The sequence below is a fragment of the Epinephelus fuscoguttatus genome, linkage group LG14 (assembly GCF_011397635.1).
Source record: "Epinephelus fuscoguttatus linkage group LG14, E.fuscoguttatus.final_Chr_v1".
Lineage (NCBI taxonomy): Eukaryota > Metazoa > Chordata > Actinopteri > Perciformes > Serranidae > Epinephelus > Epinephelus fuscoguttatus.
Window position 1 is genome coordinate 42,498,097 of NC_064765.1, and position 27,280 is coordinate 42,525,376.

A 27,280-nucleotide genomic window follows, 5' to 3' on the forward strand; every position below is an offset into this window, starting at 1 on the left:
TTTTCAGTTACTTTCCAGATTGGGTTTTTTTTTTGTTTTTGGTTTAGTTTTCACTGTTTTGAAATAATATTTATTTTCCTCCCTGACTTGTCATACTTTAAATTTCATACATGTGTTCTAATTTATTTCTTTATTACAAATTAATAAAAAAAATATGTTCTTCATGTATTTGTTGTGTTTATTTCTATATTAGCTTAATGTATGGAATAACTGACATACAGTACAGTAACTCCTGCAGTGTCAGTAACATTTTGGGATATGGGGTATGGGATATGCTGTGATTTTCTTTCATTATATACATGTACACCAATGTATAATAATCAGAGGAGCAGTACAAATGTTTGCAGTATAGATTTATTGACATTTTCAAAAAATAGTATATACAAAAACAATGTAAAAAAAAAAGTAATGTGTGCTTTTGAAGCGCCATCTGCTGGGAGAAGAATGGTGGTCACTGGTCACTCCAAGTCGTCAGCTGCTTGGACAGCAGATCCTGTGGAAGACAAGTAGTGTCTTCACATAAGTACACAGATCACTTCACACTTCTTTATACTTTAGTGAAATCTGTATTTTGCCAAGAGTATGACACTGACAAAGGCAAATGTCATGAGTGAAAGGCATACAAATGTGTATCACATACCTAGACCTCTGCTGACTTGAGTTTGCATCAGCTCTGATATGGCAGGTGGAGGTATGGGGGGCACAACGCCGAGCCTTCGAGGATCATCGGGGCGAAGTGTCCTCCTTTGAGGCATTCCGACTTCACTTGTGACTCTCCTTTTCAGTATCCTTGCTTGTAGGTCTGGGACGTAGTCATATGTTTTCGCACATTTCAGTGCATACAAGCTGTACCTTCTGGCATTTTTGTTGTACTGTCGTCTGAAGCTGTATTGACACACATGTCAGCTATTAAATGTGACTACTTAGAATGCTTGCTGACAAACTGAACACATACAAACACACAATAATTTGAACACAATAGAAATGTAAACAGTAAGTGTCAGCAAATGACCAAGACAGTATTTCATATAGAAAACTTGCATTGTATTGCCCTCTAAATTTTTCCATTGTTGGTTGATTGCGATGGTAATTGTAGTCTAGAGCTGGCAGAAGAACTCTTGCCTCATACACAGGGGGAGTGAACGCATGTCGCTTGCTTGCATACATGAGTATGTGGTTTTGGAATGACTCCAGTTCTGCTGTTGATCTGGTTGAACAGATATCACAAACACTTGTATCATATACATGAATAACAACAGTGTGCAATTGGTTGAATACTATTCACGGTTCCACTCTTTACCTGAATTGCAGATATTTGTTAATATTCCTCTGCCAACGCTTGTTGAGAATAATGTCCAGTAATGCTTTGTGGGCTTTGGAGCCTCTCTGAATCCACTGTTTCTCATGAACATCTTCCAGATGCCCATGTTGGCAGCTTCCCACTGCCCAGCTGTGAATATTGCAGACGTGTGCAAGGTAAAGTGCCTGTACAGAAAAATAAACAGACAAAAAAACATATGACAAAACATCTATTAAACAGAAAAGAGTGAACTTTTTTCATATTTACACTGTGGAGTTGTGGCTGCAATCACTGTATTATAAATCCTGCTCACAAGAAACTGTTCGGTTGTGTCAGCCATCTTGCAGCACCACCAGAAATGGCTGACAATGTCTTTCAACCAGTTGAGGAGAATGGTCTGTCCTTTCACTTTAGCAGCCTTGAAGAGATAAACACAAGAACAAATAATACAATTACATTTTTTTTTTACATTTTAATATAATTACAATTTTGATTTCCACTGAAAGCTTGTCTATGGTCTGGATGAAAGCCTCTTTTTCCATTATGTTGGAGTTCCAAGAAGTTTGTCGCTTGTCTATGGTAGCTAGGGTGAATGATTTCCTTGGTCTCGTGCTCCATAGTGGTATAACTGCAGTATTGTGCTCAGTGTCCAGGAGGGTTATTCCGTCTATCTCCTGTAAGAAATTACACACACGTGATAAATACTGTCATTAATTTTTCAGGTTTATCCCTGATGCTATCAAGGCATGCAAGATGTGACAAATTTTAAAACACACACACCTAAAAGCACAACTTCTTTTCCTTGAAGGCGAATGATGGCCTCAGATCTCTTCTCTGTCCAGAATTCTTTCACAGTGTATACAGTATGTGTCCTGGATGGTGTTGGATGGTGTTGAATGTGTTTGGGTTCACCATACCTAGGTTCATACATTTAAACAGGAGCGCAACCTTTGCATAGCTGTTTCCTGCCAACAAGATGTTGGTTGACAGAAGGAAAACATCAGCCAAACTTTAGCTTGGGCTGGGTATTCCAAGTCCACAGGCTGTGTCCATTGGAGCAGATCTAAAAGTAAGATAAGAGTAATAAATGCATTTGGCATATGCAGCACTGTCTATCACTAGAAATATGCACAGTTATGCAAACACACAATTATACTGTGTTGTGACCGTCAAGATTTACCCATTCTGCTCTCATAGCTGTCCCTCTTGCTGTAACGTTTACATGAAATGGTGCAGTGCTGTCACACATTTGACCTGTACCGAGAATGCCTGAACACTTCTCCACAGGCAGTTTCAAAAAGTTAAGTAGTTGACTCAGGCTGTTCTCATAAATAACAACAGCTTGAACACCAATGATGTCATCTTCACTTTCAACCTTCAGATGTCCTGGGAAATTGGGCAATTCAAGGCTGGGCAAGGGCTCGTCTGTAGGGTCTTCATGAGGGGTCAGGTCATGCACTGTCTCATCAATCCTAATAAGCAGCAGCTGATCAATGGTTTGTGCTGTTTTTAAGGCTCCTCCTCCCATTCTGTGGAGTCAAATAAGATGAGGGTATTATGTAATAAGTGTAAGATAAAAGACCACATAAAACAATCAAAATAATAATAAAATAGTACACGCCGTAAAGAAATCGGTGGCAGATACTCCTCATCAGAGCTGTCACTCTCTTCATCACCTCCCTGATGTACTGCAGAACTTTCATCTGCCCAGTCAATTCTGTGAGAAATAACATGTTCAGAAAATAATAACTATGCAACACAAAATAGTGATAGATGTCAAAACTCAGTGATACTCACACACTGTTCATGAGGTTGTTGAAATTATCTTCATCCAAGTCCTCCTCAACAATACTCATGTCATGTAGGCTTTGAAAATGACAAATAGAAATATGTTTGTTATAGAGAGATGCAAAAGACAATCGCTGTAGTACTAAAACATTATGACTGTTAATGGGATACCTTTTTTCAAGTTGTTCAATTTCCGAGGCTTCTGCAGCAGCACCAGCACCCTGACACTCATTTCTGAAAAGAATAACCACAGGATTCAACAACACATGACACATATCTGAGTATAGCAGTTAACACCTAGTTATACATTAAATATTTTTGACATTCGTTTTTCAGACACCACAAAATCAACTAGATAAATAAGAGCAATATCATTTGTTATTAATTAACTTGCCTGTCTGTCCCAATGGAAATACTTGACAATGCCGGAGGAGCTTCCATTTCAGAGCGATTTCCCTTCATAGGTGTTGATGTGACTGCAAGACCCCTCTCATAGCTGGACAAATAACAATAGTCAATGTTACAACACCTCCACAAACCCCAACAAAGTACACTAATTTTAACAGGCAAAGAAAAATTGCTGCATGATATAGTGAATGCTTTTCCAAATGCACTATGTTATTGTTAGAAATTCGCTCAATTTGCAATCAAAACAAGTCTGCTGATCAAAGTGTACATGATAATTACTTTCTCTGATCCATGTCTACTGGGCTGAAAGAGTAATAGTCATGCGCGAAGTGGGGAAATCACGTCACCAGGCCGTATACACCTGGTTTGCACTCAGTAGACACTCCGTGACTGAGTCATAATAAATTGTATAACATTACAGCTTTCCCTTGTGACAATGCTATTATTAAATGTATCAACATTTACCATGCAGAAGAACACTTTTCAGGATGTGACATGTTGTCGTTTCGATCAGAAACACGATATGAGCCATCGATTAGGCTGTAGGCTAGGCTAACCATTTAGCTGTAGCTCTGGGATAACGTTAGCCAAGGCTAGGATAACGTTAGCATATAAACGTAGCCTACTAAAGTAGTGCACTACACTAATACAACTCGGAAAATTCATTTGAAACACTTAACGGCATTACATGAACTATGTGCACGTGAACAACAATTTGAAATGATTCTACTTAGCCTTTGTAAGTCTGTACCAATGTAGCCCCGGATCAAGATGGGGCTAGTGCCGATGTAACGTAAGCTAACAAAACTAGCTGTCTCCACTGTTTTAGATTCACAGAAACTTACAAAGCAAGTAACGTCATTCGAACTTAGACGAGAGGGAAAAGTAGTTGCAAATATGAAGCCAAAATGATTTTAAAATATCAGATTGAATTACCTGTCTAGCAGAAAGCAGGCAACCTCCACATCCCTTGTGAAATCCCTCTCCTTAAGGAGTTCTTTCCACCTGGAATACGCAACGCCGATATTTACTCGTGTTTTGTCCCATCCTCGCTTATCTGACTTTTTCTCTTGTTTGGTGGCATGGTTTTCCTCTTACGGGGCAAAACATATGTGTGGTCCTCCATTTAAAGTGCGACAGACTCATAAACATTCAAAGCAGGTTCATGCAAAAGCGCCCCGGACTGATCTTCACTTTAACCGTCTCCAGTGACGGCAAGTTATAGGTAAACGCGAAAGGCGAAGCGCGTATATCCCTTTCGGCCACTGTATTCAAATATGGTGACGCAAGAGGGCAGCCTCCAGCATACCGCGCCCTGCCTGTGTATATTTAGAGAAATCATTCTAAGCCAATGAAAAAGCTTCCATTTGTATGTGAATTGCATTACAATTTAGTAAATATATATTTATGAAAGCAATAGTTGATATTTGCTAATAAACAACCACATAAATTACACATCGTGACTTTAAAATAAAGTCAAAAATAAAAAAATAAAATTATACAACAAAAACACTAAAACGCACTTTGCAAACTATAAAAAACCATGATTATAACATTTCATTGTCTGAATCAATGTAAGGGTTTCCTGGGGCCCATTTTGACATTAAGTAGGCATTCTGTTCATTACCAGTGGTTTGCTCAAGAGATATTTTAACATACAATGTTTTTTCTCCTCCCACTATTCCACCAATCCATCTGTACATGAGGGCTTGCATACAAGTAAGTGCACAGGTACAAAAACATAGCACGATACCAGAAACAATCAGAACAGAATCAGAGATCAGGACATGAATGATCAGAGTACCCCAGGGGCCAAAGTGATTATTTAACCATCTGTTGAAGCTCAAACCTGCTGATTCAGAGGGACCAAATGCACTGCAAATTTTGTCAAGTGTTGTGATCACATTGGTAATGTTATCTGAATTATCTGGAACGATCGTCACACTTGCCTCTCCTGTTAAATTTAATGTCATGCATAAACCTCCAGTCTTTGCTAAAACATAATCAAGAGCCATCTCATGTTTTAATAGAGTTAATCTGTGCGACTTATCATTTGCAGCTAAGTACTGAAAAACTTTTATTATTTCATTTGCAAAAGCAGACATTGAATACATAATGTTATCTACATGATCAGCCAGGAATGTGACACCATACCAAGGGAGCAGGCCAGTACCTTTTTTTTCACCTAAGGAAATGTGCCAGTGGTAAGATTCAAGATTAGCAAATTGTGCCATTTCCCTTTTATGAATGTGATCATGCTTGTATTTTGGTTCAGAGTTATAGGGAGTAGTGCCAGATACTGTAAGTAATGATAAAATTAACAAAATAACAGCAACCAGACCATCTTGGAGGCAAGAAAAAGAATGCGTTATTGCCACAAAACCAATAAAAATTACCAGTAGGTGGTATGCCTTTATATGCAGGAGCGTTAAGAAACATATTAACTGTGATTGTCTCTCCATTTCTAAAAGTGATCTTAGTTGGGTCAGATGTTGGTTTAAATTTGAGTAAACTGGCAATAGGCTTTGGGCAATATGACATCCCCATAAACTGACCTGTGCCATTTGAACATAAACAAATGTGGTGTGAAATGCTTCTGTCTATAGGACCTCAGTTGGCTCTACAGTATCTGAGTTGAAAGGGATGGTTTGTGGAAGCATGTGATCACAGAACCAGTTTAAACATGACAAATACCTTTGATTGCTCTGTTGTATGATTAGTAGCATTATACCACATGTGATGGGAAAACTTAGAATATTTCTGTGTGTCATCATTCATGATATGGATTATTTGCAAAATACTGAACTAAACTAACAACCGGATCTAAGCACGGACACTCTTTTACCTCAAGTTGGAATAAGGAATGCCAGTTTGCTGGAGGACTCTGAATGGATAAAGCAGTGGTATTGGGGCAATACATTCTAGTTTTCAACCACTGGATGAAAGAATACCAACTATTTTGTTGCCTGAAAATATCAGTTAGGTTACCAGCATCAAGCCCCCAGGGTTTACAATCATTTTGTCCACTCAACTGTCTTTTGTTTCTGATCAATTGTTGTTCCATAACGGCTCTGCTACTGTCTTCTTCTGGGATGTCTTGAGTCCGTGTTGGTGACATGTCAATGCCACGTCTCCCCTGGATCAGGTGGGAATATTTGAGAATGTTTTAAGCCCGGTTCTTGTCAAGCTTTACCTTTGCCAAGATGCCTGTCACCTTGTTGCTCAGCTGAAGACCCTGGTAATCTCAGCTGTGGTTACCAGGCCAACAATGAAAACCGCAGTCACAATACTGGGATGCATGGATCCAGTTATCTCTCTCAGCTATCTGGATGCAGTCATCAACAGCACCTGGTTTGGCCCACTCCACTGTGGCTGCTACCAGTGTTGTCTTCTGAGGTCCTTGATCACTACCCAGTCTCCCGGCTGGAAGGAGTGAACTTGTTCCGCTGTGGCTCAGGAAGGGCAGTTTTGACCTTATCAATTAATCAATCAATTTTATTTATAAAGCCCAATATCACAAATCACAATTTGCCTCACAGGGCTTTACAGCATACGACATCCCTCTGTCCTTAGGACCCTCACAGCGGATAGGGAAAAACTCCCCCAAAAAAACCCTTTAATGGGGAAAAAAACCGGTAGAAACTTCAGGAAGAGCAGCTGAGGAGGGATCCCTCTTCCAGGACAGACAGACATGCAATAGATGTCGTACAGAACAGATCAACATAATAAATTAACAGTAATTCGTATGACACAATGAGACAGACAGAGAGAGAGACAGAGACAGAGAGAGATGCAGGACAGACGGTAATGACAGTAGGTTACAACAACATTAATGAAAGTAATAATATTATAATTAATAATAATATATTAATATCTGATAGTATACATGTGTGACAATAATCATATATGTATAATTACAGCAGAAGTATTATTAATAATAACAGCAGCAGCAGGAGGCATCTGGCAGGACCACGGCAGCAGCCCAACCACACACGTCACACTATCCAGGCACCGCTGCAATACTAGTTAACCTGAGAGACAGTGGAGCACAAAGGCTCTGGAGAAGAAGCCGAGTTAGTGACATCCAGAATGGCCGAGTTAGCAAGATGCAGTAATAGGACACGAGAGAGAGAGAGAGAGAGAGAGAGAGAGAGAGAGAGAGAGAGAGAGAGAGAGAAGGAGAGAAGGTGCCCGGTGTATTATAGAGGGTCCTCCGGCAGACTAGGCCTAAGTCAGCCTAACTAGGGGCTGGTACAAGGCAAGCCTGAGCCAGCCCTAACTATAAGCTTTATCAAAGAGGAAAGCCTTAAGTCTAGTCTTAAATGTGGAGACGGTGTCTGCCTCCCGGACCGCAACAAGAAGATGATTCCGCAGGAGAGGAGCCTGATAGCTGAAGGCTCTGGCTACTGATCTACTTTTGGAGACCACGAGTAACCCTGCATTCTCCGAGCGCAGAGTTCTGGTGGGATAATATGGCACTATGAGCTCTCTAAGATATGACGGAGCTTGACCATTTAGAGCTTTATAAGTTAACAGTAGGATTTTAAATTCAATTCTGGATTTTACAAGGAGCCAGTGCAGTGAAGCTAAAACAGGAGAAATATGATCTCGTTTCTTAGTTCCTGTTAGTGCATGTGCTGCTGCATTCTGAATTAGCTGGAGAGTTTTTAAGGACTTACTAGAGCTACCTGATAATAGAGAGTTACAGTAATCCAGCCTTGAGGTAACAAAAGCTTGGACCAATTTTTCTGCATCTTTTTGGGTCAGGATAGGCCTAATTTTCACAATATTACGCAGATGAAAAAATGCAGTCTGTGAGGTTTGTTTTAAATGAGAATTAAAAGACAAATCTTGATCAAATGTTACTCCGAGGTTTCTTACGGTAGTGCTAGAGGCCAGAGCAATGCCATCTAGAGAAACTATGTCATCAGATAAAGAGACTCTGAGTTTGGGGCCAAGAACAATAACTTCAGTTTTGTCTGAATGTAACATCAGGAAATTGGTGCTCATCCAGGGTTTTATGTCTTTAAGGCAATTATGAAGTTTAGTTGATTGATTACTTTCTTCTGGCTTCATAGATAAAGACAACTGTGTATCATCCGCATAACAATGGAAATTTACAGAGTGATTTCTAATGATGTTACCTAAAGGAAGCATATATAGAATAAATAGGATTGGTCCGAGCACAGAACCTTGCGGAACTCCAAAACAAACTTTAGTACGTAAGGATGATTCATTATGAACGTGAATAAAACGATCAGATAAATAAGATTTAAACCAGCTTAGTGCAGAACCTTTTAGGCCAATTAAGTGTTCCAGTCTCTGTAGCAGAATTTGATGGTCAATTGTGTCAAACTCCGCACTAAGATCTAATAAAACAAGTACAGAGATGAGTCCTTTGTCTGAAGCGTCTGTAGTGCTGTCTCAGTGCTATGATGCACTCTAAATTCTGACTGAAATTCCTCAAATAAATTAATATAATGGAGAAAATCACACAGCTGGTCTGCGACTACTTCCTCAAGGATCTTTGAAAGAAAGGGAAGATTAGATATTGGTCTACAGTTAGCTAACACCTCTGGATCGAGCGTGGGCTTTTTTAGGAGAGGTTTAATTACAGCTACCTTAAAAGACTGTGGTACATAGCCTGTTAAGAAGGATATATTGATCATATCTAATATATGAGTGTTAACTAAAGGTAAGACCTCCTTAAGTAGCCTAGTTGGGATGGGGTCTAAGAGACATGTTGATGATTTAGATGAAGAAATCACTGTGGTCAATTCTTGAAGAGAAATTGGGGAGAAGCAATCTAAATATATATTAGGTCTTACAGCTGTGTTTGAGGTTAGATAGGTACTATCTGAGGACAGTAGGTCATGAATTTTGCCTCTAATAGTTAGAATTTTGTCATTAAAAAAGCTCAGAAAATCATTACTGCTAAGGGCTAAAGGAATACAAGGCTCAACAGCGCTTTGACTCTCAGTCAGCCTGGCTGCAGTGCTGAAAAGAAACCTGGGGTTGTTCTTGTTTTCTTCTATTAATGCTGAGTAATAGTTTGCTCTGACATTGCGGAGGCCCCTCTTATACATTTTGAGACTGTATGCCCAGATTAAACAAGATTCTTCCAGTTTGGTTAATCGCCAATTCCTTTCAGATTTTCGCGATATTTGTTTTAACTAACGGGTTTGAGAGTTATACCAAAGAGCGAACTTTCTTTGCTTTGTTAACTTTTTTTAAGAGGAGCTACAGAGTCGAGTGTTGTTCACAGCAAGCCTACGGCGCTATTGGCAAGATGATCAATGTGGGTATTATCATGACTGGGAGGAGTGGATTAATTTAGACTAACATATTCATCTGGACACAGCCAGGATTTGATGAGACTGAGTAAATCAATATGATTATCTGAAATTAATTTGTTTACTAACACTGCTTCAGACGATAGAGACCTGATATTTAACAGTCAGCATTTATTTCTCCTGTTTTGTCTTTCTGCCACAGAAGGGGTTTTAATTTTTATAAGATTGTTATGCACAACTCCTCTTTGTTTAATTTTAGATTTAGATAATTTAGGTGGTCGGGGGACAGACACCGTTTGTATAAAACTATGAAAGCTATGGGTGGGTAATTGCACTAGAAGCTCAGAGAAGTGTATAGAACTGCGACTTTGAGTCCTGAGCTCAACTCTGGGTTGTCAGGGATTTGAATTACTAATAAAATTTGCCAGGTTCCTAGAAATGAGAGCAGCTCCATTCAAAGTGGGATGAATGTCGTCTCTCCTAATAAGACCAGGTTTTCCCCAGAAAGTTTGCCAATTATTAACGAAACCCACATTGTTTGCTGGACACTACCTGGACAGCCAGCGATTAAATGATGACATGCGGCTAAACATGTCATCAGTGGTCAGATTTGAGAGGGGTCCAGAGAAAACTACAAAGTCCGACATTGTCAGGCAACATTAATTTTAGTGACCTCCGTTTGGCGTATTTCATTCTTTCATTCTTCTTCATTTCATTTCCGCCTACGTGAATAACAATCTTACTGAATCTACATTTAGCTTTAGCCAGCTGTTTCAAATTTGATTCAATGTCGCCTGCTCTGGCCCCAGGGATACATTTGACTATGGCCGCTGGTGTTGCTAACTTCACGTTCCTCAGAATAGAGCTGCCAATAACCAGAGTTTTATCCTCAGTGGGGGTGTCGCTGAGTGGGGATAAGCGGTTGGAAACGTGAACAGGCTGGTGGTGAGCCGTGGGCTTCGGCTTGGAGCTGTGCCTCTGGCGAACAGTTACCCAACCTCCCGGCTGAACGGGTGTTACCCGAGGACCACTAGTGGAGGCTATGCTATGTGGCTCCGTACCGGCTACAGGGGGCTGGCTAACTACCGCAGCTACTGAATGGTTTTCCATGGTGCGGAGCCGTGCTTCTAATTCACTAAGCCTTGCCTCCAACGCAGCAGATAAGCTACACTTGTTACAATTACCACTGTTGCTAAAGGAGGCAGAGGCATAGCTAAACATTTGGTACACCGAGCAAGAAAGAGCAGAGGGAGAAGCCATCGCTAACTGTTAAGCTAATGTAGCTACCAAGGCTAGTAACGTGCAAACAACAGCTAAGAGATTAGCAGGGAAGTCGTAAAAAGGAGGATAGCTATAAGTGCTTAAACAGAACTAGTGTGGGTTAAGACTTGAAGTAGATGTTAAAGCAACTGAAGTGAGAAAGCAGAAAGCAGGCTAGTAGAATTCACTAGAGCAGTACAGAGACGCTGTCACAGAAACACCGGAAATGACACAACTCGCTTACCGCAATACGTCAACATGTCAGATCAGTCCACATCACAGTTCTTAGACCTTAGGAAAGATGTACTTCAAAAAACATGGTTAATTGCACAACAGTGTCAAACAATGCATCAGGTGGATTTGATGCCTTGTCCACCAGTTCCAGACAGGGATGTGATTCTTCATTTTCAGCTGTTGGGAGTAATGTTGATTAGTTAATGAAATGACACTGCTTTAAGGTAACAATGGACATGGTTAGTGATATACTCGCCAGTGTAGTCGTCCTGCAGTAGTCAGGTGAGCAGTTTTTGTCAGTAGAAGTCAAAGTCAATATGTCAGTCATGGCCAAATGTCTTCCCCCTGAGTGATGTCATACAAGGGTTGGGAGATCTCCACAAAATCACAAATCCATGGATGGCAATAGCCTACTAAGCCCCAAAAAAGACATCATTTGTTTTTTTTGGTTTGTTTTTTTTAGTGCACAGCTTTGGAATATCCAGGATCTTCTGGATGCAGTCCGGACCCAATTTACGACCCTCCAGAGTGATATTATGGTCAAGATAACATGCTGAATGGTACACTAGCTGCAACTTATTTTTAAAAACTTTGTGACCATTGTCGAGCCAAGCCGAGCAGAGACACTGTGTCAGCTTTACAATTCTCTTGTGTGGTGGAACGCACCAAGTGATCACCACCATACTGCACAAGTGTAATGCCATACATTGGCTGCCATGGTGTAATGTTTACCATTTGAAAGTGAAAGCAAACCAAAACTGTGAGTCAGGATGAACAGGAATACTAGAATATGCATTTACCAAATCAATGACAGAAAATCAACAGGATTCTGCTGGCACCTGTGAAAGCAGTGTTGCTACATTTGGGATAGTGGGGGCTAGGTGTTGCAAAGCCTCATTTATTGCCCTGAGGTATTTGACTGGTTTCCAATCACCATTTGGTTTCTTTACAGGTATGATGGGGGTGTTACATGGTGAATCTGGACATTCCACGATGGCACCTTGATTAATGAGTGACTGAATGACAGGAGCAATGATTTGAATAGCCTTTGGGCTAAGTGGGTAATGCCTTTTACATGGTCTAACAGTTGATTTTAGCTGAACAATAACAGAGTTGTCCCCTGTATATTCTCAAAATCAAACTTGCTTCCAGCACAAAAGTTATCAGGCATTGTTGATATTATTGCCTCCCCTTCATCAGTCAATAACATAAATGTAATTGTGTTAGAGTGTGAGTGTGTGTGTGTGTGTGTGTGTGTGTGTGCGTTTGTTTGCTCTATGTACTGACCTGCCTCCACTGTCTCCTATGGCTGCGTCAATGGTAATCCTGGAGAATGCACAAAGCCTTCCTTGACTCATTGCATCCAAAGAGTTCTATTTTAACTTCATCAGTACACAGGACTTGTTTCCAAAAAGTATCATGCTTGTTAAGATGTTCCTTTGCAAACTTCTGCCGCTGAATTTTGTGGTGAGGATACTGGAAAGGTTGTCTTCTCATGACTTTTCTATGAAGGTCATACTAGTAGAACAGTGCACCACTACTCTAGAGTCTGATAAATCTTCCTGCAGGTCTTTTGCAGGTCCCACTGGAGGACATCAGGCCCTATGCCGCCCTCATGGTGTCTGTTTCTGACAGTCTGGTTAGAAAATAGCTGGAGATCATTTTGTAGGGCTTTGGCAGTGCTCCTCCTGTTCCTCCTCACACACAGGAGCAGATACCGGTCCTGCTGCTGGGTTGATGCCCTTCTACGGCCCTGTCCACCTCTCCTCGTGTAACGGCCGGTCTCCTGGAATCTCCCCATGCTCTTGAGACTGTGCTGGGAGACACAGCAAACCTTCTTGCAACCGCATGTTGAGGACACTGGCAGAACACAAAACTAGAGAAGAATCAGTCAGGAAGGATAAGGAGAGAGCAACTGTCTGTGGCCACAACATGTAAAACCATTCCCTTTTTGGGTGTTGTTTTGCCCTTCCATTGCACCTGTTGTCACTTTCCTTTGCACCGAAGCAGCTGAAACTGATTCACAATCACTTGTGCTTCCTAAATGGACAGATTGATATCCCTGAAGTTTAATTGATCTGGTCTTATACTGTGAAAATTATGTGCTCCCTTAAATTTTTTAACTGTGTAATATCTGACCCATCTCAGAGTTCCAGCTATTACCATCTGTTAGAAGATTTAGGGATCCCCAGAGCAGGCCCAACCGTATGAAACATTAGTTTCTGCCCACATTCATTAAGGTTCTAAATGCCAGCAGGTAATGTAGGATGATGGCCACCAGGTTGTACAATAGGTAGTCAATGTCAGAAGGTGCAAATTGTTATATGAAATTATGTGTTGTTGAGATTTCTTTGTTATGTAGTATGATTTTATCTTCTGTGGAACCAGAGTCCAGGACAAATTTCAAAGAATCAGATCATAAGTCAGCAGCCCACACAGATCGAAGAAATGCAGACTCCGGCAAAAGTTTAATGATATGGCACTCTTACATTTTATTCAAGGTTACAGATGTAGAAAGCAAATGACTGATACAATACAGCATTGTACAGAAAGATGCCTGTGCAATGTCTTCTTCATATTACTGTAGTCTGTGTGTTTACTGTTGAGCTGACAGTGACTGTCCTTGTCATGACTAGATCTTAATAAAAATCAAAATTGAAAGGTTACTAGCTGTCAGGGTGTCCTCCAGAAACCTTTTGTTGGGTAACACATTGAATCAAATCAAGTTTATCAACATCTTATCATACATCTCCGTGTAGGGCAGAGTTAGAGAGCATTTCTCTGGGATTAAGCTGCAACATAACAACACATTCTCACTCCGACCTTGTCACATATTAACGTTTGGTCAAGGACTTTCTACGTCGAGATATGACGTGCAAAGTACCCTCTGGGTGTCTTGGTTTCTAACAATCTGGGATGCTGTGTCAACTTTAGCCTGTTACATGCAATGTCTGTTTTCAAAATACACTTCTGTTTTCACAGAAAATGTACTGTTTGCATACAGTCTCTTTCAAAATAAACACACTATGTCGGTACAACACCATGAATTGACCGCCTGTTGTCATATTTAGCCAACACACACACATACATGGTTTGGTTTAGGCAACAAAAGCATGTAGTTGGGTTATCGTCTGCTTTACAGTGAGTGAGTCTTTCTTCACATATCCCCACCCTGCTGTGACTGACTGGACTGTTTGCCTTTACCTTTATCAACATGTAAAACCTTAAAAACTTTCTGACATTGCGACTTGCTGTTCTGATGAATATCTGCCAGATGAATGATCAGTCAGTGTTAGCCATTAAGCTGAGTCAGGCCTGCGGTCAAAAATGGCACTCTTAACCCTATGGGCCCAAACGACGCATAGTGCGTCCAAATTCACACCTGTTCTTTTCTGTAGATTTTCTCCACGACCGTTCGTCATAGCAAGAAGCCACACATATCACGTGAAACAGTGGAACAGTAGCTTTCTGACAAGACCAAGCACTTGTTGGTACAGCAAAAAGAAAATGATAAAGTTAAATTTCTTTACAATCCATTGTACAGATCTTGTTATCAGTCACTTCATATAGTGAGGAGTAATATTATTACTATTTTTCTATTATCTTAGATGTAAATATTGCATGTTTCCTTCAAATAAAATACATTTTTGACTTGTGAATGAGTCAATGGAATTTCTTGCAATAATGAAAAAATACTGGCAATTATGTCCGCCCGGCTCAAACCACATGTTTTGGACAACTGTGAAGCGACAGGATGTCCCAACATTGTGGTTCTTATATTGCCAGATTCCAGAGAGTCTCCCCTCTTCATGTATGGCAGAATATGTCTACTTCCAACTTGCTATGGTGAGATACATGTAAAAATGTAATATCATTGATATAAAAATTAATATAAAATACAGGCACATCAAAGGACATGTAATGATGGCAAATCTGGGTAGCCCTGAAAAAATCAAGCTATAGTATGTGCATGTAGCCTCTATAATGACTGTGATATGAGCTTAAAAGTAAAGGCAGGAAAAATACCCCAAAAAGGCCTAGTTAATGATCTACCTACGCAATGAATATATAACTTGTGCCATACGATATAATGCTTCTGGTGCTTCTTCCTGAAAATTGTTAATATATTTCAGTAAAGTATAATTATCTGCTCCAAGCGTAAGCCTCATATTTTGTGTACACATTTATGACTGTATGCTCAAAGATCTCTCATGGTTGTGGTGATTCATAATTGTTATAAAACCTGTTTTGTTTTTTTTGTTTTTTTACTGCTTTATACTATAATTGACAACAGACTGCTCACTCCTCTTAACTGGTAAGTAGGGAGTTTTCCAGAAATCATCTTGGCTAAAAACATGAAGTGTTGCAGGCAACATTTTGGCCATTGTTGTGGCTCAAAAACTGACATCCATGTGAAAGGATGGTTCTTAATTTGAACTAGAGCATCTGTAGGTTAATTGTATTTGTTTTTCCTTATCTGCGGTCAGGGTCCAAGGACAGAGGGATGTCGTATGTTGTAAAGCCCTTTGAGGCAAATTGTGGTTTGTGATAATGGTCTTTATATGTAAAATAAAAACTGAATTGAAATTATCATTTGTACAGCCCTTTGAGGCATGCTTTGTGATGTTGAGCTATAATAAACTTTGACTTGCCTGATATGTTATGATCCACAAAAGCTAGGCATGTTATGAGATGAATAAGTTCCCTTTCTGTTATGTTCACCACCATCTTGACTGCAGCCCAGTTTTGTTATGTCCCCTGCACGGCATCAGACCACCTGGGAGTGTTTCAACAGCAGAGCGTTTTGCCTGCCCAATTTTGTAGACCTGCAGATCATGCAAGTGCACTGATACACCTTCTGTCCTGCCCTTCTGTCCTCTGACCAGATAAGTGCCCCTTTCAGAAGACTTTTTTGCTACTTTTTTTTAAAAAAAATTAAATTTTAGTTTTGACTCATGGCATTAACTTTCAAATAAATAAATAAATGTGTGTTGTATGCCTGACAGCTGCACTTGAGTTGAGCCTCTGCCCGTACCTCTTCAACCTACCCTGTTGCTAATGCACAGAAGTTGAGCACCCTGCAGAGCAGCAACCATATCTCCCTGACCTCCAGCCAGGTGTATCAGTATAATTGTGTATTTCACCAGGAAGTCCCATTGAGATTGAACATCTCTTCTACAAGAGAGACCTGGCCAAGGTTGCAGCCAATCAAAATACATTTGAAATGCAACAAATAATGTGTAATACAAAAATCCACAATAAAACAACAACTATTTCAACACAGCAGCCTTTCAAGAAAAAAGAAGCGCATATCTCTGTCACCACAATCTTTTTTTTATGCCCTTAGATTCAGTGGTGGATATAGTGTTTCTAATTTCAGATCTTTTTGGAGATTGTTCCATGACCAAAGTGCATAGTAGGAAAATGCAGTTTTCCCTAGATCTGTTAAAACCCAGGGTACATTGAAGAACAACCTCCTGTGAGAGGGTAGCTGGTAACTACCAGAGCTGACACACAGAAGGGTGTAGAGGTAGAGCAAGTTTGCTGAATATTGCTTTATAGATAGAAATATACCAATGCTGTTGTCTGTGAGTGGTCAGTGACATCCAACCCACCAAATCATAAAGAATGCAGTAATCATAAGTATGTGACTTTGCATTTGTAATAAAACGTAGAGATGGAGAGCACCTCCTCCATTTTACTTAGCCTTGATTCAGTGTACCATGGTACACTGAATCAAGGCTGCATCAATCACAGACAGAGAGCTTGGCCTCCCCCAAGTTTCTTCTTAGCACTGAAAGTAAAACAAGACGTGTTTCTAAAGTAAAAGCCAATCTTCACTTTAAAGGGATAGTGCACCCAAAAATGAAAATGCAGCCATTATCTACTTACCCATATGCCAATGGAGGCCCTGGTGAAGTTTTAGAGTCCTCACATCCCTTGCGGAGATCAGCAGGGGGAGCGGCTAGCACAGCTAATGGTAGACGGCGCCCCCAACGTCCAAGAACACAAAATTTAATCCACAAAGTATCTCCATACTGCTCATCCATAGTGATCCAAGTGTGCTGCAGCCCCGACATAAAAAGTAGTTTCGAAAAACGTCATATGAACTCTGTTTTTAGCCTCACTGTAGCCTGTAGCTCTGACTGCTTCTCTGTGCTCTGCGTTCACATGTGCACGCTTGCGCGAGACCAGCGAAAGCATGAGCTTTGCTCACCCGTGTTTACACCACGTGACATGTGCACTGCAGGGGGAGACAGTAGTAACCACAGAGCTAAAAGATAATTTGCACTATGGTCTTGTAGCAAAGGACAGCCCAACATGTCTGAAGACTATGAAATTTAGGAGGAACAGCATTTCTTTGTTGGGCCGTATTTGTTTGAGCCCAAGTATACGGACGCAGAACGCAGGCTACTGGACGAAGCAGCTGCTGCAGCTCATGAGCCTAACCCTCAGCCAGCCGCAGAATACCGGAGTCAAGCACTGGAAACCTGGTGGTGTAGTTGTTTCAAATGCAAAGCAATGCCAACAGATGAGGAAAGTCTTTGCTGCTCAGACTAGGAATTGGCGATGCCTGCACTTGAGAATCTGGACATCAGTACTGACAAGACTGATGCTCTTCAGAGACCGTGCATCACCGATCACCCTGAGCGCGCACACTTGAACGCAGAGCACAGAGAAGCAGTCAGAGCTACAGGCTACAGTGAGGCCAAAAACAGAGTTCATGTGACGTTTTTCGAAACAACTTTTTATGTCGGGGCTGCAGAACACTTGGATCACTACGGATGAGCAGTATGGAGATACTTTGTGGATTCAATTTTGTGTTCTTGGACATTAGTCCCACCCATAAGGATGAATTCAGAGTCGTTTTTTTCATGTAGGATATCAGAAATCAAATGAAGAGCATCCTTTGAAGCAGAATGGGGCTTATAGCAGCCTACCACAGTGATATAAGAATCCCTTGGTACACCCACTTTAATGGCCAGAGCTTCAAACTGTTTAGCTTTAGCAACTGACAGAGTTACAGAGCCAATGAGCTTAGATTTTAATTATGTGGCAACCGTACCTTCATTACTTGATCAGTTCTATAGATTTTGTGACCCTCAATAGAAATGAATTCATCACGTACAGATTTCTTCAGCCAAGTTTCAGATAGACCCATTATGTCAGTGTTGGTTGTATTTGCCCAGATCTTGACCGTATCTATAATAGGGACAAGACTTCTAATTTAAATGTATAACAAGCAAGGCCTGTTCTACTTTAAGAATCTGAGGGAGTGGGTAAACATTGCACAGAGGCAGTAGGCCCATGATCGGGCTGAACATTACCAGACAACATCAATTAAAGCATAGCCATGCATTGTAATTTTAGAAAATGATTTATCAGCACCACTGTCACCTACAAACTGTGAAAAAGTGTCCTCTAAGGTGAAAAAATAGTCATTTAATAGCAGTAAATTCTGAAGACACAGGATCTTATTGACTTGCACTTGAGAATGGTCGAGAGAAAGTTGAGAGTGGACTGGAGTGTAACATTGTCAATTCACTCTCCCTGTTATGCCTACTGACTTCATTTAATGCAGGGTTGCACTGTGCAAGTACTGTATCAGTAATAAATATAAAGAAATATGGGATGCTAACTTAAATGCTGCAGCTATTCAGTCAATATGCTACTAGACCATGAAATTTCACTCCCAACAGCAGAATCAAGTTCCTTATTCAGGTCTAAAAATAAAACAGTCAGTGCTGTTAGAGCAAATCTATGCAGAAAATAGCAGAATAGTAAAAAAAAAAAAAAAAAAAAAAAAAAAAATATATATAAATAACAACCACTGTACCACTTAAAGTTTCCACAGAAGGGCTAGCAAGCAGGGTCAAGTGCTGGGTGATAGCAGGCAGGGCTGAGGGGTGAGGGCTGAGGGCTAGCAAACTGGGCCAAAGACTGGGGGCTAGCAGACAGGGCTAAAGCTGAAGGCTAGTTGACCAAGCTGGGGGGGTTCACGTCATTGGTCCGACAGCCCATTGGTCCGACATCCCATTAGTCCTCATGGTCGGCGGTGCTGAACGGCTCCCGGCGGGCGTATTTCTACCTTGATGGTGCGCCGCGACCGGCTCTGGGTCAGCTGGGAAAGGCTTGAGGCGAAGCAGGCTCACAGCTTATGTGTTTGTCACTTTCTTTTTCATTTTAACCCACACCATGATCTTTTCCTGACCCTAACCAAGTGGTTTTTGTGCCTAAACCTAACCAGACTTTAACCACAGGGCATCATGATGATTTCGGAATGGACTTCGGAACAATGGGTTTAGTATGGTCGGAACAATGGGATGCTGGACCAATGGGCTGTTGGACCAATGGGCAGTTCCTGCTGAGGGTCGGAGGCCAGCAAGTTGGAGGCTGCCAGGCAGGGTCCAACTATACCTGAAGGCTAGCAGACAGAGCCGAAAACTGGAGGGTTGGAAGCTAGCAGGCAGGGGCGGTAGCAGAAGGCTGGCAGGTAGGGCTATAGCCTAGAGACTTGCATGCAGGTCTGAAAGCTGGAGACTAGCAGGCCCAACCAAAGTTTGGAAGCTAGCAGGCAGAGCAGAAGGCTGTAGGCTGCAATCTATCTATCTATCTATCTATCTATCTATCTATCAGGTCTATCTATGTATCTGTCTGTCTGTCTATCCGTCCGTCCATCCGTCAGTCTGTCCATCCATCCATCCATCTACCTAGTGCATTATGCGTGTTAGGAATGCATTGCATGAGCACAGTCCATCTTCAAACATACACAGCTCTCTGTGTATGAGAATATTTTGCCTCTGACTAGTTTTCCATCCTGCTGTGCAGACATCTTAATAAAGACTGATCAGAGTTGGAAACTAAATAACACATGCCCAACCCCCACAAATTGCTCCTTCTGCTTTTTAGCATATGAAATAACAGCTTTCTGATCATATCTCTGTTTCTATATCAGTTTTTTCTCTTCTGTCATCCTGTAGGGGACTGAATGATTTTTTAATCTGAACCTCATTTTTATTTTGAAAAGATAAATTTGTATGGCGTTAATGGATTAATCTGATATGGGGTGTACATTTCACCTTGAATTATCTTGGAAGAGATATTTTATTAAAATATTACAATGTAATTACCAGGAACCAAAGATATTCAAGATTGCATTACATATTTTTCATTAACACTATTATTTGCCTTTATATATTCAGATGTCTAAATGAAAACAGTTGTGACACTGTGTGTGTGTGTGTGTGTGTGTGTGTGTGTGTGTGTGTGTGTGTGTGAGTGTGTGTGGGTGCATGCGTGCGTGTGCATGCATGCCTGTGTGTGTGTGTGTGTGTGTTATTAGGTGTAAAACCATACAGCACACTAATGGTCTGTTTGCACTGTGAGCGACAACTCGACAGCACAACTAGCTACATCAACACAGAGTTACTGTGAAAGTGTTGCTCAGGCACTTGTTGAGATACTTGTGTCGTCACAAGCTTGTGTGTGTCTGTTACATACCACAAAGCACTTCGACAAAACATCATCTAAATTTTGTATTTGGTGAAAAATGTATCTATATTCTTTAACAATGTGTGAGCCCTATTTTTAACATCATGTTTCACTGCCCCATTGCACCTCTGTGTGCACGGCAAAGCACATAAAACTAGTGTCAATTAACTTAGCTAAATAACACAGTACCACAGCTAGAAACAAAACATATGATTGGTTTTTCTGTGGCTTCATGTCACCAGCTACTACTGAAAATGACTTAAAGCCTGTTGCAGTGTTGCTTGTAGTGTGAACACAGCATGATGCAGTGTATCTTCACTATGTACCTGAGACCACTAACATGTACACATGTCGTCGTTGTCGTCGTTGTCGTCGTCGTCCTCTGCTTATCCGGGTCCGGGTCGCGGGGGCAGCAGCCTCAGCAAAGAAGCCCAGACAGTCCTCTCCCCAGCCACTTCTGTCAGCTCTTCCGCGGGAACCCCGAGGCGTTCCCAGGCCAGCCGGGTGATGTAGTCCCTCCAGCGTGTTCTGGGGCAGCCCCGAGGTCTCCTCCCGACTGGACATACCTGAAACACCTCCCAAGGGAAGCATCCGGAAGGCATCCTTACCAGATGCCCGAACCACTTCAACTGGCTCCTCTCGATGTGGAGGAGCAGCGGCTCTACTCCGAGTCCCTCCCGGATGTCTGAGCTCCTCACCCTATCCCTAAGGCTGAGCCCAGCCACCCTGCGGAGGAAACTCATTTCGGCCGCTTGTACTCGCGATCTCATTCTTTCGGTCACTACCCAGAGCTCGTGACCATAGATGAGGGTTGGAACGTAGATCGACCGGTAAATTGAGAGCTTCGCTTTCTGGCTAAGTTCCCTCTTCACCACAACGGACTGGTTAAGCGCCCGCATCACTGCTGACGCCGCCCCAATCTGCCTGTCAATCTCTCGCTCCATCCTACCCTCACTCGTGAACAAGATCCCGAGATACTTAAACTCCTCCACCTGAGGAAGGACCCCCCCCCGACCTGGAGTGGGCAATCCACCCTTTTCTGGCTGAGGACCATGGCCTCAGACTTGGAGGTGCTGATTCTCATCCCAGCCGCTTCACACTCAGCTGCGAACCGCCCCAGTGAGAGCTGGAGGTCACTGTTCGATGGAGCTAGGCGGCAAGTCGCCGCCTTCCCCACGCCCGAGTTTTTGCCTCCATGACTGCTGCCGCTGCGCTCCGCTTGGCCCGCCAGTACCCGTCAGCTGCTTCTGGAGACCCACAGACCAACCATGCCCTGTAGGCCTCCTTCTTCAGCCTGACGGCTCCCCTCACCCCTGGTGTCCACCAGCAGGTTCGGGGATTACCGCCGCGAGTGGCACCAGCAGCCTTGCGGCCACAGCTCGCAACTGCCGCCTCGACAATGGCAGAGCGGAACAAGGCCCATTCGGACTCAATGTCCCCCTCTGCCCTCGGGACGCGGTCGAAGCTCTCCCAGAGGTGGGAGTTGAAGATCATCTGGACAGGTTCTTCCGCCAGGCGTACCCAGCAGACCCTCACTGTTCGTTTGGGCCTGCCAGGTCTGCGCGGCGTCTTCCCCCACCATCTGATCCAACTCACCACCAGGTGGTGATCAGTTGACAGCTCTGCTCCTCTCTTCACCCGAGTGTCCAGAACATATGGCCGCAGGTCAAATGATATGACTACAAAGTCGATCATTGACCTGCGACCTAGGCTGTCCTGGTGCCACATGCACCGATGGACATCCTTATGTTTGAACATGGTGTTAGTTATGGCCAAACTGCAACTCCAACTCCAGTGAAGGAGAGAGTCCAACCCCTCTCAAGGACTAGGGTTCCAGAGCCGGAACTATGTGTCGAGGTGAGGCCGACTATATCTAGCCGGTAGCGCTCAACCTCTTCCACAAGCTCCGGCTCCTTCCCTGCCAGAGAGGTGACATTCCATGTCCCATGAGCCAACTTCTGTAACCGAGGATCGGACCGCCAAGGCCCCCGCCTTGGTCTGCTGCCCAATCCACATTGCACCGAACCCTTCTGGATCCCTCTGCGGGTGGTGGGCCTGCAGGGGGACGAGCCCATGTAGCCGGTTCAGGCTGGGCCTGGCCGGACCCCATGGGCGAAGGCCTGACCACCAGGCGCTCGCCCACTGGCCCCAACCCCAGGCCTGGCTCCAGGACGGGGCCCCGGTAACTCTCCGGGCCGGGTACACGTGTCCTTGTTTGTATCCATCATGAAGGGTCTTTTGAACTGTTCTTCATCTGACCCTTCACCCAGAACCAATCTGCCATGGGAAACCCTACCAGGGGCAAAATACCCCTGACAGCATAGCTCCTATGGTCATTAGGGCACTCAAACTCCTCCACCACGATAAGGTGATGGTTCTCAGAGGAGTACACATGTTTACCTGTAATTTGGCGAGCTCTAGCAAATGCAAAATCACGTGTGTGAGAGCGTGTGAATGGTTACTGAGTAGCAGGCAACACCTTCCATGGTAGCCTTGGCCACCAGTGTGTGAATGTGAGTAAATGGGTGAATGTGTAAAAAGCATTTTGAGTGGTCAGAAGACTAGAAAGGCCCTATATAAGTGCAGGTCCATTTACTATTAAAAAAAAGAAGAAACTGTGGCTAAAATCTGCTGTCCACCTAACCTAACACCATCTAACACCTAACGTGCCATGGACCTGCTGTCATATCCACCTACCCTGCTAAAAAGGCAAGACTTCAATCCAGATACCATCCACAGAATCAACAGCAACATTTCCAGAGACTGTATCCTGAGGCCCAGTGTTCATTTGCCCCCCCCACGCCCCCCCCCCGACATCAAATGTTTATATGACCATGTCCATCTGTTTAAGAACTCTATCCCCATCTTTACCTGAACACTGAAAGATGTCGCTCTTAAAAGAGACCAATCCAAAATCAGCAGAAAGAGCATCTCTGCCTTCAACCCCTTTAGACCAACAAGATACCCCATGAGACCATCACCCACACCACCCTTCGGGCCTGATCACACAGAAAGCATTTTGCAGGTTGGAAAAACGGGAGGCGCACTGCAATGCCTTTTTTTTTTTTTTTTTTTTTTTTTTTTAAACTGAATGTAGGGGAAATACCTCTTTGAGAATATTTGCACTCATAATAAATTTTGGGGCACCACCCTCCTAATGAGGGAAGCGACTAATCAAATTAATAACTCTGTAAGTGAGTTATTAATTTGTCAGCATGCTTATCAATAATGAATCAATCTCAGTATCTGGGTTATGAATTCTCTATACAGTGATCTCAGCTCCTGTCTAAAAGATATATACACAGACAATGATTTGGCGATAAATGAAGATTTATTTAAGCTAAATATGTAACAACTGAATAAATGAATAGCATGGAATGAAATGAGAAGTAACACTCGTGAGTTATTTAGTTTGGCAATAGTGGGACAGAGTATGTTAAGATATATTATCATTTGGGAACGCAGGAATGCGCAAAACCATTCACCTAATGAAAGCTAAATTAAAATCAGGATAATTAACTAAGCCTCCTGCTCAAGCTCACTCTTCACCACACAGTGGCTCACTCAAGTTATGGAAGTTATTTGCCTGCTTTTTAGCAGCGGGGATCAAAGGCGAAGCTCCTTTTGGGGCCCCAGACTGTTGCTTCACAGATCCCGGACTTTCCAGCAGAATGGAACAGGCTGTCTCGCAGCAGAATGGGAGCGGCTGAGTCTGCAACGTCCTGCGGGTACCCCAGTTGGTTGGTTTACGCTGCAGAGAGCCTTTGGGCTTAGCACGAGGACCACTGTGGTAAGTGGCCGCTGGTTCCGATGAATCTAGGGCGAAGAGGATGGTCGGCAGGTGCTGGTCTACTTCGTTCTGGTTACTCGCTTATAATAATGGTGAAAATCGTTGGTCGTTCCTTATTGTTGTCAAAGTCATTAATGCGCAAAAATGTTGAAAACACTGGAGAAAAAAGAAAACTGGATTGACAAGATTTAAAAGTTCAAAATAATTTTGATCGCGATCACAAAAGAGTTACACATGAGCTAAAATAAAGTATAAACGAAAGAGTGTACACAAACATAAAAGCAAGAGACTAAATAATGAAGAAGAGCACAACACAAAAGAGACAAGAGAGTAACAAAAAAAAAAACATACGACAAGAGGGTAAAACACGAACAAGCAAAACAGAACTAACAGCAAGAACAACAGAAAAATAGAAAATAACTAACAGAAGAATAACACGCGCTGCGCCGAGCACACTGGTATTTAACTGGCCAAAGTGGGCGAATTTGATAAGGGACGCTTCTCTCGTGATGAAAAATAGTCTCACCATGTTATTTTGGAAGAAACTTAATGCTTTTCTTATACGAGGTTGTATACTTTGATATGTTACGCGTGAGGGACACATACTCTTCCCACTATGGTCAAAATTGATTCTTAACATCAAATTAAAAATACAGATTGACATTGAATCATAATACAATTATTATGCCGTGGTATCAGCTAGCCTACATCAAATACACACACTCTAGATGAACTCTTAGTGACAATATACAATGAAAAACAAAATGAAGGAGCACATATTCATGCGAACAACTTGATTAATAATCCCCAATTATATCTTCATTCAAACTCTAAAGTTGACTTCCTTGCGGTAACTCTTCTTAACTCTGCCACATGATGGCAGTATGGCTTCATGTTAGACGAGGGGTTAACAGTTGAAACTGAAACTGAATTCTGAAACTTATCAGTCTTTTGTTTAGATTCAATTCAGCTTTATTTAAAGTGTAAAATCACCATAAACATGGTGTCGAAACACTTTACAGTTCACGTAGACAATAATACATTAGAAAAATACAAATTACAAATAAAAAATACAAATTACAAATAAGCACAATTATTTACAATAACAATTAAAATTGAAAGCTGCAAGCAGCTCGGGGCGTCGGTGGCTTAGTGGTAGAGCAGGCGCCCCATGTACAATGCTGTTGCCGCAGCGGCCCAGGTTCAACTCCAGCCTGTGGCCCTTTGCTGTATGTCACTCCCTCTCTCTCCCCCTTTCACACTAGTCTGTCCTATCAATTGAAGGCCAAAAAAAGGCCAGTAAGCGTTATGTAAGTTAACCCTGATGTGGTGTGATGTTTCATCTTCCTTCTCCAGAAACATCCCTATGGGGAGGGTTCTTTGAAAATTTCAAGGTGGCGCTATAGAGGCATTTTGTCCCCCCATGGGCGACGCCCCTATCAGATGTAAGAGCTCTCTATTCTTGACCTGTGTATCAGTTTTCATGAGGATATGAGGTCGCTGAAGCCATCAAGAAGCCAAAAGTATTTGGTGGCAAGGAAGGCGCCATAGCGGCCACGCCCCTTGACATAGAGAAAAGCTTTTAATAACTTTCGATCAGCATGGTCTTTGGATGATTTGTAAAAAATTTGAAGTTGACTGGATGAAATCCCTAGGACTAGTTCGTTAAAATACAACATGTGGAAATCACGTCAAAATGACAAGTCAAAATCAAAATGGCCGACTTCCTGTTTGGAGTAGACCATTGGTGCAAGAGACTTTTATGTGCGCCTGGACAACATACACATGTGTACCAATTCTCATGTTTCTACTCCAAAAAAAAAAACCCTAAGGGGAGGGGTTCTTGAAAATTACAAGGGGGCGCTATAGATGCATCAGTTTTCATGAGGATATGAGGTCGTTGAAGCATCAAAAAGCCAAACGTATTTAGTGGCGAGGGATCGATAGTCGCCACGCCGCCACATGGACACCATTAGATGTAGCTTCACAGCATTCATAAGGTAGCTTCACCAACTTGTTCTGCATGCATTACAAGTGGAATGAAGTTGATGGGGTCAAGTTTGTGGCATTAGTACATGTTAAAGTAAAAACTGGTCACTTCCTGTTTCCACCAGGGAGCGCGATGAGTAAGGTGGGATATTAACATATTGGGGAATTCAGGGCGGAGCCATCATCATGTCCAGCAAGTTTGAAGCTGCTGAGATCAAGTATGTGGGCATGAGATCCGTTCGATATTCGTTGGCGAGAAATTGAAATGTCGCCAAAATTTGTCATGCCCTGGCGGCCAGGCCCCTTGGCATAGAGAAAAGCTTTTAATAACTTTTGATCAGCATGTTCTCAGGATGATCTGTACCAACGTGAAGTCAATCGGACGAAATCCCTAGGTGGAATTCGTTCAAATTTAAGTTGTGGAAATCGCCGAAATGAAAAAGTGGCCAACTTCCTGTTGGGATTTTACCATGACGTCAAGAGACTTTTTAGTGCGTCTTGGTATGATACATGTGCGTACCAAATTTCATTTGCCTACAACAAACTAACCCCAATGAGGAGGGTTTTTTGAAAATTTGTAGGGGGCGCTTTTTTCTGCATTTCTGCATTTCGCGTCGACCATGTGCAACTGCCCAAAAATATCGAATTTCGGATGCGGCCAAATGAATGTGGAAAGTTGGAAGCATTTTGAAATTTGGGAAAGGGGCAAAATTGGGGCACGAAATG

The 27,280-nt window shown here is 42.3% G+C and overlaps 1 protein-coding gene and 1 long non-coding RNA gene across 12 annotated transcripts in view; one reads left to right on the forward strand and one right to left on the reverse strand.

The window, feature by feature from the left end:
- The window catches only part of nrxn3a (neurexin 3a), a 735,897-nt gene that overhangs the window by 374,906 nt on the left and 333,711 nt on the right, over nt 1-27,280 (forward strand). The window lies entirely within an intron of this gene.
- Nucleotides 1,048-2,902, reverse strand: LOC125901003 (uncharacterized). Its single transcript, XR_007450914.1, has 5 exons — nt 2,481-2,902; nt 2,081-2,363; nt 1,614-1,974; nt 1,301-1,485; nt 1,048-1,207 (listed from the first exon to the last, which is right to left on the reverse strand). It is a non-coding gene; the product is annotated as an uncharacterized LOC125901003 (long non-coding RNA).